Here is a 14714-nt window from a genome sequence, read left to right as displayed (position 1 = left end):
ACTTGTAATTATGCTTTAATAATACAGATACCAACATCATTTCTAAAGAAAAAAACCTACCACCTGCATCATCTGACACTGAATATTTGAGCTTAATAGAGAAATTAAATATTAAGTGTTCAGTGACATCTAAAGAGGAAATAGTTAAAATTTTAAGTTTTCTCCCTGATTCATGATCAAGAGAAAAAATAGTTCATGAATTCAATGTTTCTCATCGTTTGGTTAAACTAACCCGAAAATTAGTGAAAGAGCAAGGCATTCTTCCAGTTTTAGGAAAGAAGAATGGAGTAGGTTTAAGTGAAGAAACAATTACAAAGATCCAGCACTTTTTTTGAAGATTATGAAAACAGTAGAATGTGCCCAGGTTGCAAAGATAACACAAGAGTTGCTATAAATGGAGTTAAAGTAACAAAGCAGAAATGACTAGTGCTGTCAAATTTAAATGAACTTTATGTAGCTTTCAAAAATTCTCATCCTGAATGAAAAATTGGAAGGTCAAAATTTTGTGACCTCCACCCTAAGTGGTGTATTTTGACTGGATACTCAGGGACACACTCTGTATGGGTTTGTTTATAACATCAAAATGTCAAACTGATGATTGCGGGTGCAAAACTCAGTGATCTTAACTACAAAGAGTTAATAGATTTAATGGTCTGTGACACAAACAGTTATGACTGCATGATGAGTTTGTGTAATAAATGGCCTGGAAAGGAAACCGTTATTGAATTGTTTCTTGAATACGACGAGGAAATGGCGGACCGTATTACCTTCAAACAGTGGGTCACAACTGACAGGGCAGAAATGATAACAGAGGTTAAATCTCAGGAAGAGTACTTGGAATCTTTAATTGATAACTTACCAAAACTCAAAAGTCACCACTATGTTTCTAAAATACAAAGTACGTTTTTGAAGGACAAAAAAGCACAACTTCATGAAATTGAATGCATGGTGCTAGCTGATTTTGCAGAAAATTTTACATTTGTGATTCAGGATGCAATACAAGGGTACCACTGGGTCAATGACTAGGCAACAGTGCATCCATTTATTCTCTACTTTAAAAATGAGAAAGATGAAGTTTGCAGTTCTTCAATTTGCATTTTAAGTGACTACTTGGAGCACAACACTTTGGCTGTACATGTGTTTCAAAAGTATGTAATAAATTACATAAAAGAAAATTTTCCCCAAGGTTGAGACATTGATATACTTTTCAGATGGAAGTGACAGTCAGTATAAGAACAGAAAGAATTTTTCAAAACTGTGCAACCACAAAGTAGACTTTGGGTTGGAGACTGAATGGCACTTTTTTGCACCTTGCCATGGTAAAAATGCATGTGATGGAGTAGGAGGTACAACAAAATGTGAAGTAAGTAAAGCCAGCCTACAAAGACCAACCACAGACCAAATTCTCACAGTACAGTACATGTATGTCTTTTGCAAGGATAATATTAAAGGCATTACCTATTTTCTGATCAAGAAAGAAAAAGTAGTTCTGCATATGAAAACAACACTTCAAACCAGATTTGAAAACTGTATAGCACTAACAGGAACAAGGCATTTCCACAAATTCCTTGGCATTGCAGAAAACTTAGTTCGATGCTATTTAACATCACAAACCGAAATTTATGACGATCATTGTGGCAGTAAAATTACAACTTTGTCTTTAACATTGAATGATACAGTGGCATGTGTGTATGATGGACAGTGGTGGCTTGCAGAGGTTGAAAGAATACGTTTGAAAAACAATGATTTTTTTTGTGCATTTTTACCACCCTGCTGGCCCAAGAACATCATTCAAGAAGCTACTAGTGACAAAGTTTGGATACCAACGAAAAATGTTTTAAGGAAACTTTCAGTGCTGGGAGGTCTTATTCTACATCACAGAAGCTGTCTGAAGAAATAAGTGTTCTTAACATTCACCACCAGGTTTAGGAACAGTCGCATCTCGAAGGATGTTAACTGAAAACATTTTTTTAAATACGTCAAAATAATATAAATGTTAATTTCAGTGATGTTTCCACTTTTCGTATACAATTCAGTAGACTGGCAATGGCCAGGAAAGCGTTTCTGAAGAAGACAAATTTGTTAACATCAAGTATAGATTTAAGTGTCAGGAAGTCGTTTCTGAAAGTATTTGTATGGAGTGTAGCCATGTATGGAAGTGAAACATGGATGATAAAGAGTTTGGACAAGAAGAGAATAGAAGCTTTCAAAATGTGGTGCAACAGAAGAATGCTGAAGATTAGATGGGTAGATCACATAACTAATGAGGAGGTATTGAATAGAATTGGGGGAAGAGGAGTTTGTGGCACAACTTAACTAAAAGAAGGGATCGGTTGGTAGGACATGTTCTGAGGCATCAAGGGATCACCAATTTAGTATTGCAGGGCAGCGTGGAGGGTAATAATAGTAGAGGGAGGCCAAGAGATGAATACACTAAGCAGATTCAGAAGGATGTAGGCTGCAGTACGTACTGGGAGATGAAGAAGCTTGCACAGGACAGAGTAGCATGGAAAGCTGCATCAAACCAGTCTCAGGACTGAAGACCACAACAACAACATCCTGCCAATATACATGAATAGGCAACAGCCATAAGATCAGTTGTAGAGTAATGTGTATTATCTCCCCATTTTCAAAAATTCACGTCTTTGTTCACAGTCAGATATCAAAAATTTTTACAGTACGTTGATATCATATAGGTGTACAAACCGCAAAAATCATATTTTTATATTCAGTCCCACCTGAGATAACTAACCCCAAACTTTACAAAAAATGAAAATTTTCAAATTGCCATTCAGTAAAGGTGAAACGTAAAATTTTTTTGAAAACTGTTTTGAACTTCTTAATTATAGGGCAATCGCATATAAAAAATTAAAATATTTAAGAATGGTCAAGCAACCAACTTAATTTTTATTGGACAACTTCAATTGGATTGACCCTTTTCAGACAGTTTCACACAGTTGTATTAACATTCTTTGCAATGTATTCATGTGAAAGGAGACCCTGTAGAACACCTGAAGCATTAAAATCACCATCTTAAACTTCCTCAGTTTTTTGTTAATCCTTCTAAACTGATGGGATATAACATGCAATAACTCAAACAAGTTCTTGTGGGCGAGGATTCTGTTGACCCCTTCAATGCAATTTTAGAGGACAATAGAGTGCGTGCAGAAACAACTTCACTGGACCGATTATTAGTGGCACACATCGGTAGATACCAATGACAGGATATGTTTCATCAAAAACCACGTGATGCAATGCATTCAGTTTGGTGGGCCTATCTTATTTCTGTGAAAACTGCCACACCACAAAGAAATAATCAGGAGAAAATTATATTCACTTCACATAATAATGCAAAGGAATGATCAGATGTACAAGGAGATTAAACAATCACAGTGTACATTTAAAATCACAGGACTTGATGCATTCAAATTTTGAAACTATCAGAATTAACAATTTCTCAGACTTAATTTACTGTTAAAAGCTTACTTGACAGTAAACCTCTCACAACCTCAAAATAAAATCAGGAAGGCACTGAATGTGTCTAAAAATGGTATTCCAGACAGCTTCTCTTCAGGTCAAGGACTGAGTAGTATCACACAGTAGACAAGTGTCACAAAGTGCTAGATGATGATCAATGTTATAGACAAAGAAGACATTGTATCCATTAAATAGACAATTGTTTACATTACTGACCTATCTAGTAGTATTACTTCATTAATTTTTGCCAACACTGCCTCCTAACCATGAACATTTTGATTTGAAAATGATTATGGTTACTTAACCTAACATGTCCATCCAGTATAAATAAAAAGTGTCTTGGACTGTTTTAATATCAGTATTACCAAATATTAAAGTGTAACTCAATGCAACATCTTCAAAGACACAAAATATTTCTCTGCAACTTTGATGTTATGGAATACTCAAATAACTACTTTGTAATTAGATAAGTGATTGCCTAAACATGACAGTACTATTCATCTTTAGATGATATCATTACATAAGTGCTTCACAGATCTGTGAGGTAAATAATATCAAAGCTATTTAAATAATGAAATGAGGCCTTTCTCTCAATGCTACATATTCACTCTTCTTGTTGACAAGAGTTACAGATATGAATATAATAGAGGGAAACATTCCACGTGGGAAAAATATATCTAGAAACAAAGATGATGTGACTTACCAAACGAAAGCGCTGGCAGGTCCATCTCTGCCCAAACTCTTTGCCTTTACAAATGTCTGCTTGTGTCTGTGTATGTGCAGATGGATGTGTGTGTGTGCGCGCGCGAGTGTAAACCTGTCCTTTTTTCCCCCTAAGGTAAGTCTTTCTGCTCCCGGGATTGGAACGACTCCTTACCCTCTCCCTTAAAACCCACATCCTTTCGTCTTTCCCTCTGCTTCCCTCTTTCCTGACGAAGCAACCGTTGGTTGCAAAAGCTTGAATTTTGTGTGTATGTTTGTGTGTGTGTGTGTATCGACCTGCCAGCGCTTTCGTTTGGTAAGTCACATCATCTTTGTTTTTCAATAGTTACAGATTATGATTTTCCTCTTTAAAGCAGATTTCTCAGGAAGGCCAGACACTGTGACATAATTTATGCACTTACTCACCAATATGCCCCTCACACCGATTAAAAGTTGTTATTTTGTCAAGCACAAAATAGAAAAGATACTTTTCTACATCATAGACATGAAAGGTGGAAATTTTGTTTGTAAATGATAATCAATATTCATATGCGTTGCCCCATTCTACACATCAGGGTTTTGCATTAACTTTTGCTGCTCAAGGTTCTGTTTTTCAGTACTTTGCAGTGCACCTTTCGACACCTGTCACTGCTTCTTTCTCAACACACTCCACTCTTCCTCACGGTTGTTTTCAGGAATGACTGTCCTTGTTCAACGAAGTTCTTCTTGCAGCTCTTATTCACCTTACAGTTTTTTAGCCTTCTTTCCAGCTGAAGAATAATTTGGAAAAGCATCTAAAAATATACACAAAGGTAAATACTGCAACTTCCAATCAGTACCCCGTCTAGTAATGATGGGGAAGCTTTTAACAGAAGTTTTATTGTTTATGTGTACAGTAAGACAATGATAATCCAGTTCACCTGACAGTCCGGTATAGATTAAGTTTTGTAAAAGTAGTTCAGTGCCAGAAGAGCAGAGGGAAAGCAAATAATGGGGGCCTATGTTAATTGAAAAGTCCAAATTTTTCACATGAAATTAGATCTCTCCAGAGATGAAGTTCTTTCCTTCTTGAAAGAGTGGCTTAATAATTTCACAATCTGCCAGCCATCCATAATTATGTATACCATATTTACGTCTAGTGAACTTTTCTAAAACTTTGAGCCTTAAACTGATTTAACAGAGCAATACAGTATTCGACTTTTAAATTAATTTTGTTTTTACTGAAAAGTGATACATACTTTTAATTATTTTACACTATAATCTCTTCTGTTGTGTTTACTAAATTACAGTTACTTGTTTTTGTACATTACAACATGTTTTATGCACATCCCTTTTTTAAACCCGGTTTTGAAAAGTAATCTTGATAATCCGGCAGCGACAGATCTCTGCGCATGGTGGATTATCAGGGTCCTATTGTACTTTTGTATACTGAGAGAAGATTTTGTCAAGTGTTTCTTAATGGAAATTCATTCCCATATGAGTTATTTTTCTTCACCTCACAAACTCTACGAATAGCATGCATGACACAGGTCACATAAGTTACAGAACGTAGATCTGAGATTGAAATACTCATGGAACACATTATAAGCTTGATCTTTAGGCACTAACTGTACTCGAGGATACTGCAATCTATTGCTGAAACTTTGGCATCTAGGTGGCATTGTCTGTTTTCTCTAGAAAGCTTCCATGGGTTTCAATTTTTCTCCCCATTTGGGGGTCACACTAAAATATTAAATACACATCTGTTCCACCCATCAGTTGTTTCATCCAGAATCAAATACATTAGGTCGTCAACTACTACCTGTCTGAATTGTGAACTTTTTCTTCATACGGATGGTGAAATATTCTCACCAGGATGAGACTTTCCAATATAATTCTCCAGACATGATTTCAAAATGGGATAGTTGTCTGTATATGAGAATACTACACCAAATAACTGCTGCCTCACTGTTCTGTTGCCAGATTGTAGTTCCTTATTCTTGGCATGCTATGCACTTTGTCATATGCTACTAAACACGATTTCATGGGTGCTTTTAATCAACTGCAACAGAAATGTTACAAATGCTACAACCTAAGAAAAAAATTCATCACCCTAAATACAATCACTACTAAACTGTTTGACAATTCTATAGTCTCCCAGTGCGCATATACAATTTCACCTTGGATACATACAAAAAATAAAAATAAAACAAGAGCGTAACAAGTTGCACAAGCTACACTCACCACTTTGTGTGATACTTTTCTTGAATCATCCCGCAATAAATTCCTCTTCTGAGCAAACCTCTTTACTTCAGACTAGTACCCTATATCCTCAATTATTTGTTGAATATATTTCAATCTCTGTCTTCCTCCACAGCTTCCTAAGTAATAAGAAAATTATTCCCTGATGTCTTAATACGAGGGTCACTCCAAAAGAAATGCACATTATTATTTTTTTTAAATCCATCTTTTATTCTATGTGTTTGAAAGTTTTACAGTGTGTAGATACATCCTTTAGGAACAATATTTTCATTTCTCCACATAATTTTCACCCCTCTCAACTGCATTACGCCATCTCGGAACCAGCGCCTGTAAACCCGCACAGTAAAATTCTGGACCAACCTGTTGGAGTCACTGTTTGGCAGTGTGCACAAGGGAGTTATCATCATCAAAACCTCGTTCCATGAAGAGAGTCTTTCAGTTTCCCAAAGAGATGATAGTCACATGGAGCCATGTCAGGATTGTAAGGCGGGTGTTTCAGTGTTGTCCATCCGAGTTTTGTGATCGCTTCCATGGTTTTTTGACTGACATGTGGCTGTGAATTGTCGTGCAACAGCAAAACATCCCGCTTTTGCCGATGTGGTCGAACAAGACTCAGTCGAGCTTGAAGTTTCTTCAGTGTCGTTACATATGCATCAGAATTTATGGGGTTCCACTTGGCATGATGTCCACAAGGAAGAGTCCTTCGGAATCTAAAAACACCATAGCCATAACTTTTCTAACAGAAGGTGTGGTTTTGAATTATTATTTTTTTTTTTCCTGGGTGAATTTGCATGATGCCACTCCACTGATTGCCTCTTTGTCTCTGGTGAAAAATGACGGCGCCACGTTTCATCACCTGTCACAATTCTTCCAAGAAATTCATCTCCACCATTCTCATACTGTTCCAAAAGTTCGCTGCATACTGTTTTTCTTGTTTCTTTGTGAGCCACTGTCAACATCCTGGGAACCCACCTGGCACAAACCTTTTTTAACGCCAACACTTTCAGTATTCTGCAAACACTTCCTTCCCCTATCCCAACGTAGCGTGACAATTCGTTCACTGTGATGTGTCTGTTAGCAGTCACCAATTCGTTAACTCTCTGCAAATTGTCTGGAGTGTGTGCAGTATGAGGCCTGCCGCTGCGAGGACAATCCTTAATATTGCCGTGGCCGCTTTCATCACGCAACCTGCTTGCCCACCGAGTAACTGTATTGCGAACTACAGCAGCATCTCCATACACCTTTGTCAACCTCTTGTGGATGTTTCCCACTGTCTCATTTTCACAGCACAGGAATTCTATGACAGCACATTGCTTCTGACATACGTCAAGTGTAGCAGCCATCTTGAAGACATGCTGTGACGGCGCCACTCATGGGAACAGGTTGAACTAAGTTTGAAAACAAGCGGGAAGGATGTATCTACACACTGTAAAACTTTCACACATGCAGAATGAAAATTGTATTTTTATAAAAATAGTGTACATTTCTTTTGGAGTGACCCTCGTTATGTTCTCAGTCCTTGTGCCTCCTTTTGGTCACTGTTTCCCATATGTTCCTTTCTTTGCCAAGTCTGGCAAGAGTATCCTCAGTCAGCCCACCTAATTTTCAACATTCCTCTCTAGCACCACATCTCAAACACTTCAGTTCCCTTCTGATCCGATTTTCCTACAGTCCACATATCACTACCATAAAATGCTGTGCTCCAAACCTATATTCTCAGAAGGTTCTTCTTCAAATTAAGACCTATGTTTGGTACCAGATGACTTCTTTTGGCCAGGAATACCCTCTTTGACTGTGATGGTCTGCTTTTTATGTCCTCTTTGCTACAGCCATCATAGGTTATTTTGCTTCCAAGGTAATAGAATTCCTTTACTTTGTCTACTTCATGACCACCAATTTTGATATTAAGTTTCTTGCTAGTCTCATTTCTGCTACTCCTCGTTAGTTTAGTCTCTCTTCTCTTTCTCTCAATCCATATTCTGCACTCTTAAGACTGTTCATTCCATTCAACAGATCTTTTAATTCTTTTTCACCTTCACTGAGCATAGAAGTGTCATCAGCAAATCGTAGCACTTATATCCTGTCAGCCTGAACCTGACGTATGAAAACGTAAAACTGCTACTGCTTTGGCTTGTGTTGTGGCAATGAGACAGGTATCTAGTATGCAATCAGCACTGGTCACGGTTAGCATTGAAGCAGTTGAGTTGTCTGCCTTGTGAAAAATTTTCCTAATTCCTGAAGTTTATTCACAGAAATAACAGAGATGGGCATACATTATTGTGCCATTAGATTTTTTGTGACTGATTTACTCAGAGTTTTTATTAGTGTTTCATCAGTTTCCTCTTGCATAAGTTATTTCATTCTTTTATTTATTTTTTTGTTTTCTGCTCATGATGGTATGAAAATAGAGCCTTGCATTATCAAATTACATTTCTTTCTTCAATATACATTGAAGGTCAAAGCATTTGGGCAAAAGGTGTTACGGCAGCTTTTATACATTTGTTGCATCAACAACTAACATGTCAACGGTGATCTTTACAATGGAAATATATTGCCAGAAAGATAAGAATATTCACCAATGTTTTACCTCTTTTTCTAGAAATGAACTTGAGTTAGAAGGTGTGGATAGCTATGAGGAGACAACACTGCCAAACTGGGTGTCTAATGAGGTTGATGAGCTCCAGCAGTGACATATGAACATTTCAGATTAAGCTAAAAAGTATGCCTAACCTCAATGGGATGGGAAGTTATTCAAAGTGCCTAGAGGTAAGGTGTGCTATAATCTGTTCACCATAAGAATAAACCTTATGTAAACAAACACAAATGCAATGATTGGTCAGAAGCCATAACACATGTACACTGGTATTGTTACGCTCTTGGAAGTAGGTCCTACTTATGTATTAAATATCTTATTACTAAGTTACGTTAAATGAAACTTCAAGATATTCAAATGTATTAACAGCCATCAAAGATTTTCTTGATCACACTTTAGCTACGTAGTTTTTATTTCAACAATCATGTACAGTCACAGTTTCAGTAACGTTGTGCTCTGAATGCCGCGCTGTTAATGCGCACTATGAAAATGGCTGAGGCTGCTTCCTGTTCCGTAGTAAAACATGTGTGGAACATGTGTTAAAAAGTGCTGAGAAATAGGCTGTTCTTAACGTTTTTTCATAAACTGATGGAGATATTCGGCTTTGAAGTTTTCTCAGCGTTGTATATAATGCAGTCGATAAACGAACTCACATAAATGTGCTGCGCAGTTGGTAGCGTAATGAAATGTGAACAAATTGCGGATATTCGTGTGTTGGTTCAAATCTCCCCAGTATCATTTTCTTTTCTCATTCAATTTGAAATACCTACATCTCGTAATTATAAAACTCATCATCATTTTTTATGAATAACGCATGTCTTGTTTCTAATTACATATTGGACACGAAACTCCTGTTTCCATTTCAAATACAAATTCTTAATCATCGGTGTTTTACAAAAGACTGTTCATAAAAGCTGTTTAAATTAAGAAAACATAACATTCTAATTTTTTAATGGCAAAAATGAAAAACCAAATCCTCTTTGGACTATGACCATCATTTTATACCACAGAGGTAGATAAGTATCATAGAAACATGAAAAACAATCATTTTCACAGCATCGAGCACATCATACAACTACTGCATGTTTAAATTTGCTACTGTACCATTACATTATGAACCCAGCAGAACTGATCTGGAGCGAAGGTGCGGGATTTGGCCCAAGAAGTAACAAGACTGCTAAGCTGCCAGACGTACGGGAACTAATGCACACAGCTTTTTCACACATTACTGCCAAACACTGGTGAGACATACACTCCTGGAAATGGAAAAAAGAACACATTGACACCGGTGTGTCAGACCCACCATACTTGCTCCGGACACTGCGAGAGGGCTGTACAAGCAATGATCACACGCACGGCACAGCGGACACACCAGGAACCGCGGTGTTGGCCGTCGAATGGCGCTAGCTGCGCAGCATTTGTGCACCGCCGCTGTCAGTGTCAGCCAGTTTGCCGTGGCACACGGAGCTCCATCGCAGTCTTTAACACAGCGTGGACGTGAACCGTATGTGCAGTTGACGGACTTTGAGCGAGGGCGTATAGTGGGCATGCGGGAGGCCGGGTGGACGTACCGCCGAATTGCTAAACACGTGGGGCGTGAGGTCTCCACAGTACATCGATGTTGTCGCCAGTGGTCGGCGGAAGGTGCACGTGCCCGTCGACCTGGGACCGGACCGCAGCGACGCACGGATGCACGCCAAGACCGTAGGATCCTACGCAGTGCCGTAGGGGACCGCACCGCCACTTCCCAGCAAATTAGGGACACTGTTGCTCCTGGGGTATCGGCGAGGACCATTCGCAACCGTCTCCATGAAGCTGGGCTACGGTCCCGCACACCGTTAGGCCGTCTTCCGCTCACGCCCCAACATCGTGCAGCCCGCCTCCAGTGGTGTCGTGAAGGCGTGAATGGAGGGACGAATGGAGACGTGTCGTCTTCAGCGATGAGAGTCGCTTCTGCCTTGGTGCCAATGATGGTCGTATGCGTGTTTGGCACCGTGCAGGTGAGCGCCACAATCAGGACTGCATACGACCGAGGCACACAGGGCCAACACCCGGCATCATGGTGTGGGGAGCGATCTCCTACACTGGCCGTACACCACTGGTGATCGTCGAGGGGACACTGAATAGTGCACGGTACATCCAAACCGTCATCGAACCCATCGTTCTACCATTCCTAGACCGGCAAGGGAACTTGCTGTTCCAACAGGACAATGCACGTCCGCATGTATCCCGTGCCACCCAACGTGCTCTAGAAGGTGTAAGTCAACTACCCTGGCCAGCAAGATCTCCGGATCTGTCCCCCATTGAGCATGTTTGGGACTGGATGAAGCGTCGTCTCACGCGGTCTGCACATCCAGCACGAACGCTGGTCCAACTGAGGCGCCAGGTGGAAATGGCATGGCAAGCCGTTCCACAGGACTACATCCAGCATCTCTACGATCGTCTCCATGGGAGAATAGCAGGCTGCATTGCTGCGAAAGGTGGATATACACTGTACTAGTGCCAACATTGTGCATGCTCTGTTGCCTGTGTCTATGTGCCTGTGGTTCTGTCAGTGTGATCATGTGATGTATCTGACCCCAGGAATGTGTCAATAAAGTTTCCCCTTCCTGGGATAATGAATTCACGGTGTTCTTATTTCAATTTCCAGGAGTGTAGAACGGCTCGTCATAAAAGAAGCAGAGAGAACGCTGCACCTGCTTGGCTTCGTGGATTCTGTTGTTGATTGTCTCGTTATCAACGTAGCAGGTGACACTTCCCAAACTGAAATGTATTTCTCAGATTCGAATAAGGAAGGAGCTAAGAGATTACCAGATGACTGACTGTAAGTAATACCTTCAATAGCTTCAATATTTAACTATATGGTGAAATCCTTCAATACTCTCTTACGTTACACACAGCTATGCAGAAAAATTACCCTGCGGTTAAGTCAGGAATTTCATCATTCTTGTTTTTAATTGTATTTTAGCTAAAGACGATAACGTGTTGCAGTTTTCATCTAATTGTCTAAGGAGCTTATTGTGGGAGATTTGCCGTGTATTATTTCATTCTGCTCAAAAATTAAATGACTTTCGAAGCTGTATTGCTCCTCTGTTCGTCGATTTTTACATGTGAACTGCAGCTGGCCACATCACTGCAGGCTAGCTGTACCAACTGAGCGGCCAGTGCTGTCCAAATTAAATGTGCTGGTAAAGCTGTTGTCCCGTATTGTCGCTAAGTAACGCACAACACAAAATGTACCCTTATTATCATACTTGACAGTACTCGAGGCAGCTTGGCTGCAGTCCCACGTGAAACGGAAATCCAATGAAGCTCCAGCAAACGCTGAAGAATACATAGTGCAATGTTTACATCAGATTTATTCTTATGATGAATGGATTATATCTTTAAGGATATGGTCAAGACGAAAGTTACTAAACTGGAAAGCAACTCAGGGGATAATGGGTACTTTATAATATTCTACAAAAAAAAATTTTAAATGACAAAAGAGCAGTGATATTTGCAGCTCATTAGCAATGATAAAAAATATTTATCTTTGACAAGGTAACATAAATTTTTGAAATAAGTCTTCCACATAACAGTCCACTTGAGCTCCATCAGGCAAATCTGTCTGGCTTACAATTTTTCAAACACCAAAACGTTAGCGAACTTTTGACCATATGTCATGGGACAATCTCAAATTAAAACCTAAACATTCACAGCACACATGGAAAGTAGAAACCTGCAATGCAAGAATGTAAGGTGCAGGGGAAGAAAAAAAAAAGTTAAAAAGTGCTCACACTGAAAAAAGCTACAGTAAAGCCACAGTTACGACTGTTTACTTCATCTAGTAATAAGCTAAGGAATAAAGGTTCAAAGAAAGATTACAAAATGAAAAATAAATATAAATGAGGAACAGAAAATAAGATAAAAAACACACAAGACTCCACAACTAAGAATTCTGACTCATTTGTCTTTGTTAGAAGAATGTTACTAAATAAAACATTGCAAGAGTAATGTTACAACAATCCAATAGCTAATTTTTTTATGTTGTGTTATACCTGCAACACTCTCCAAAGACAAAATGTGCTTACCATGCACAGTTTATTACATTTAATATGGGCTGTTATTTGAACAGAATACATCAATTCTCTTAAACTGAAGAAACCATGAAGCTTAAACTATGATTTTCAGATAATTGCCTACTGATTCAAGGGAGGGTCATTTGTTCAAGCACTGTCAGTCGGTGAGATATGCTTTGTGTCTCAGTCTACCTCTGTGTTGTTGGTATCTACAACAGAATTTGTAATCCATTCTATAGTATCTTTTGCGACACAGAAGACAATAATACACAGGGTCTCTCACCTAAACTTTTCACCACCAATATATCTGTAAGTACAACAGATACTGACAAATGACTTTCACGGGTATGAATGTATGGCTGGGGCTCACACAACTAAATAGAGTGAGTCATTCTGAACTGTGTGCAAATATTGGTTTCAACACAAATTTATGTTTTTTTAAATGGACACCCAATATTATTCCATTCGCAATCAATAACATGAAAAAATCACAATAATAAAGGCATTGGTTGCATTGCAATATGTCAATTACATCCTGAGAAAAAGGAATGCGAAGTTGACATATGAAATGAACGGACCATGCCACTACTGCCCTTCCCATGATGCAAGTGTGACCCGCATGTCATTCGTAATCGCGATGTGATTGATGTGTGTATCCTTACTTTCACTGTTATCATGGCGCCCTAACGTAATAATAAGGATTCCTGTCACAAACATTGTCCATCTGTTCTAGGCATTTGACATGGTATTCACAAATGAGGGATTTCTGACATAATATTACTGTATGGAAATGTCACCAAAATGGCACAAGTGCGGCACAGGTGTATGCCCAGCGGTACCCTGACACATACTACCGTCATGAATATTGTTAGAAAGCTTTGCATGACAGGGCGGTTGTCTCCATGAATGCAGATCTGGAGCACAGGTAGCTGTCCTGGTAGCCAATGCAATAAACCCTCATGCAAGTATTCGTGAAATGGAGAGATGCATGGGAATCCTTTGAACAAGTGTGATGTGTAGCCTGCAGTCATAGATACCACCCATACCAAATGACATCTCATTGAGGCCTCCGTGGGAACAAAATTCACAATCACCTGGAATATTGTCAATGGGTTCTGCAGCAAGGCCAAGACTTTATGAGTAAGGTGCTGTTAATCAATGAGGTCATGTTTACAAACAATTGGAACACCAACTTACACAATATGCACTACTGGTCACCAGAAAACCCCCACTGGATTTTCCGTTCTGAACATCAATGTCAGTGGAGTGTCAATGTATGGTGTGGTATTTCATTCATGCTACTCTTGACAGGTGACGATATGAGTGGTTCCTGAGATGCACCTTACCTAGTCCCATTCAGTGAATTCCAGCACGGTCGCTGGACCTCAATCCACAGATATTGGTGGTGAAAAATTTAGGTGGAACACCCTGTATGTGCTGTCAAAAATAAATGTTCCCTTCTTTGAGAGGTGTTAGTACGGACTAAAACAAGACAACATTGTCCAGTAGACATGGGCTCTAAAATGCATACTTCAACATCTCCGAGCATTTGTTCAGTAGAAGAGTTCAGTTTCATAGTATCAAAGAACAAGTGCTCATAACTCTTAAGGAATGCATTTTAGAGCCCATGTTTACTGGAA

General features: G+C 39.1%; 1 protein-coding gene across 1 annotated transcript in view; it reads right to left on the bottom strand.

Moving 5' to 3' along the window:
- The window catches only part of LOC126252899 (SH3 domain-binding protein 5 homolog), an 84273-nt gene that overhangs the window by 32593 nt on the left and 36966 nt on the right, over positions 1–14714 (bottom strand). The gene's annotated exons all lie outside the window — the stretch shown is intronic.

This window comes from Schistocerca nitens, chromosome 4, assembly GCF_023898315.1.
Source record: "Schistocerca nitens isolate TAMUIC-IGC-003100 chromosome 4, iqSchNite1.1, whole genome shotgun sequence".
Taxonomy (NCBI): domain Eukaryota; kingdom Metazoa; phylum Arthropoda; class Insecta; order Orthoptera; family Acrididae; genus Schistocerca; species Schistocerca nitens.
The sequence above is the reverse complement of the archived record's forward strand: the minus strand, read 5'-3'. Positions and strand labels throughout refer to the sequence as shown.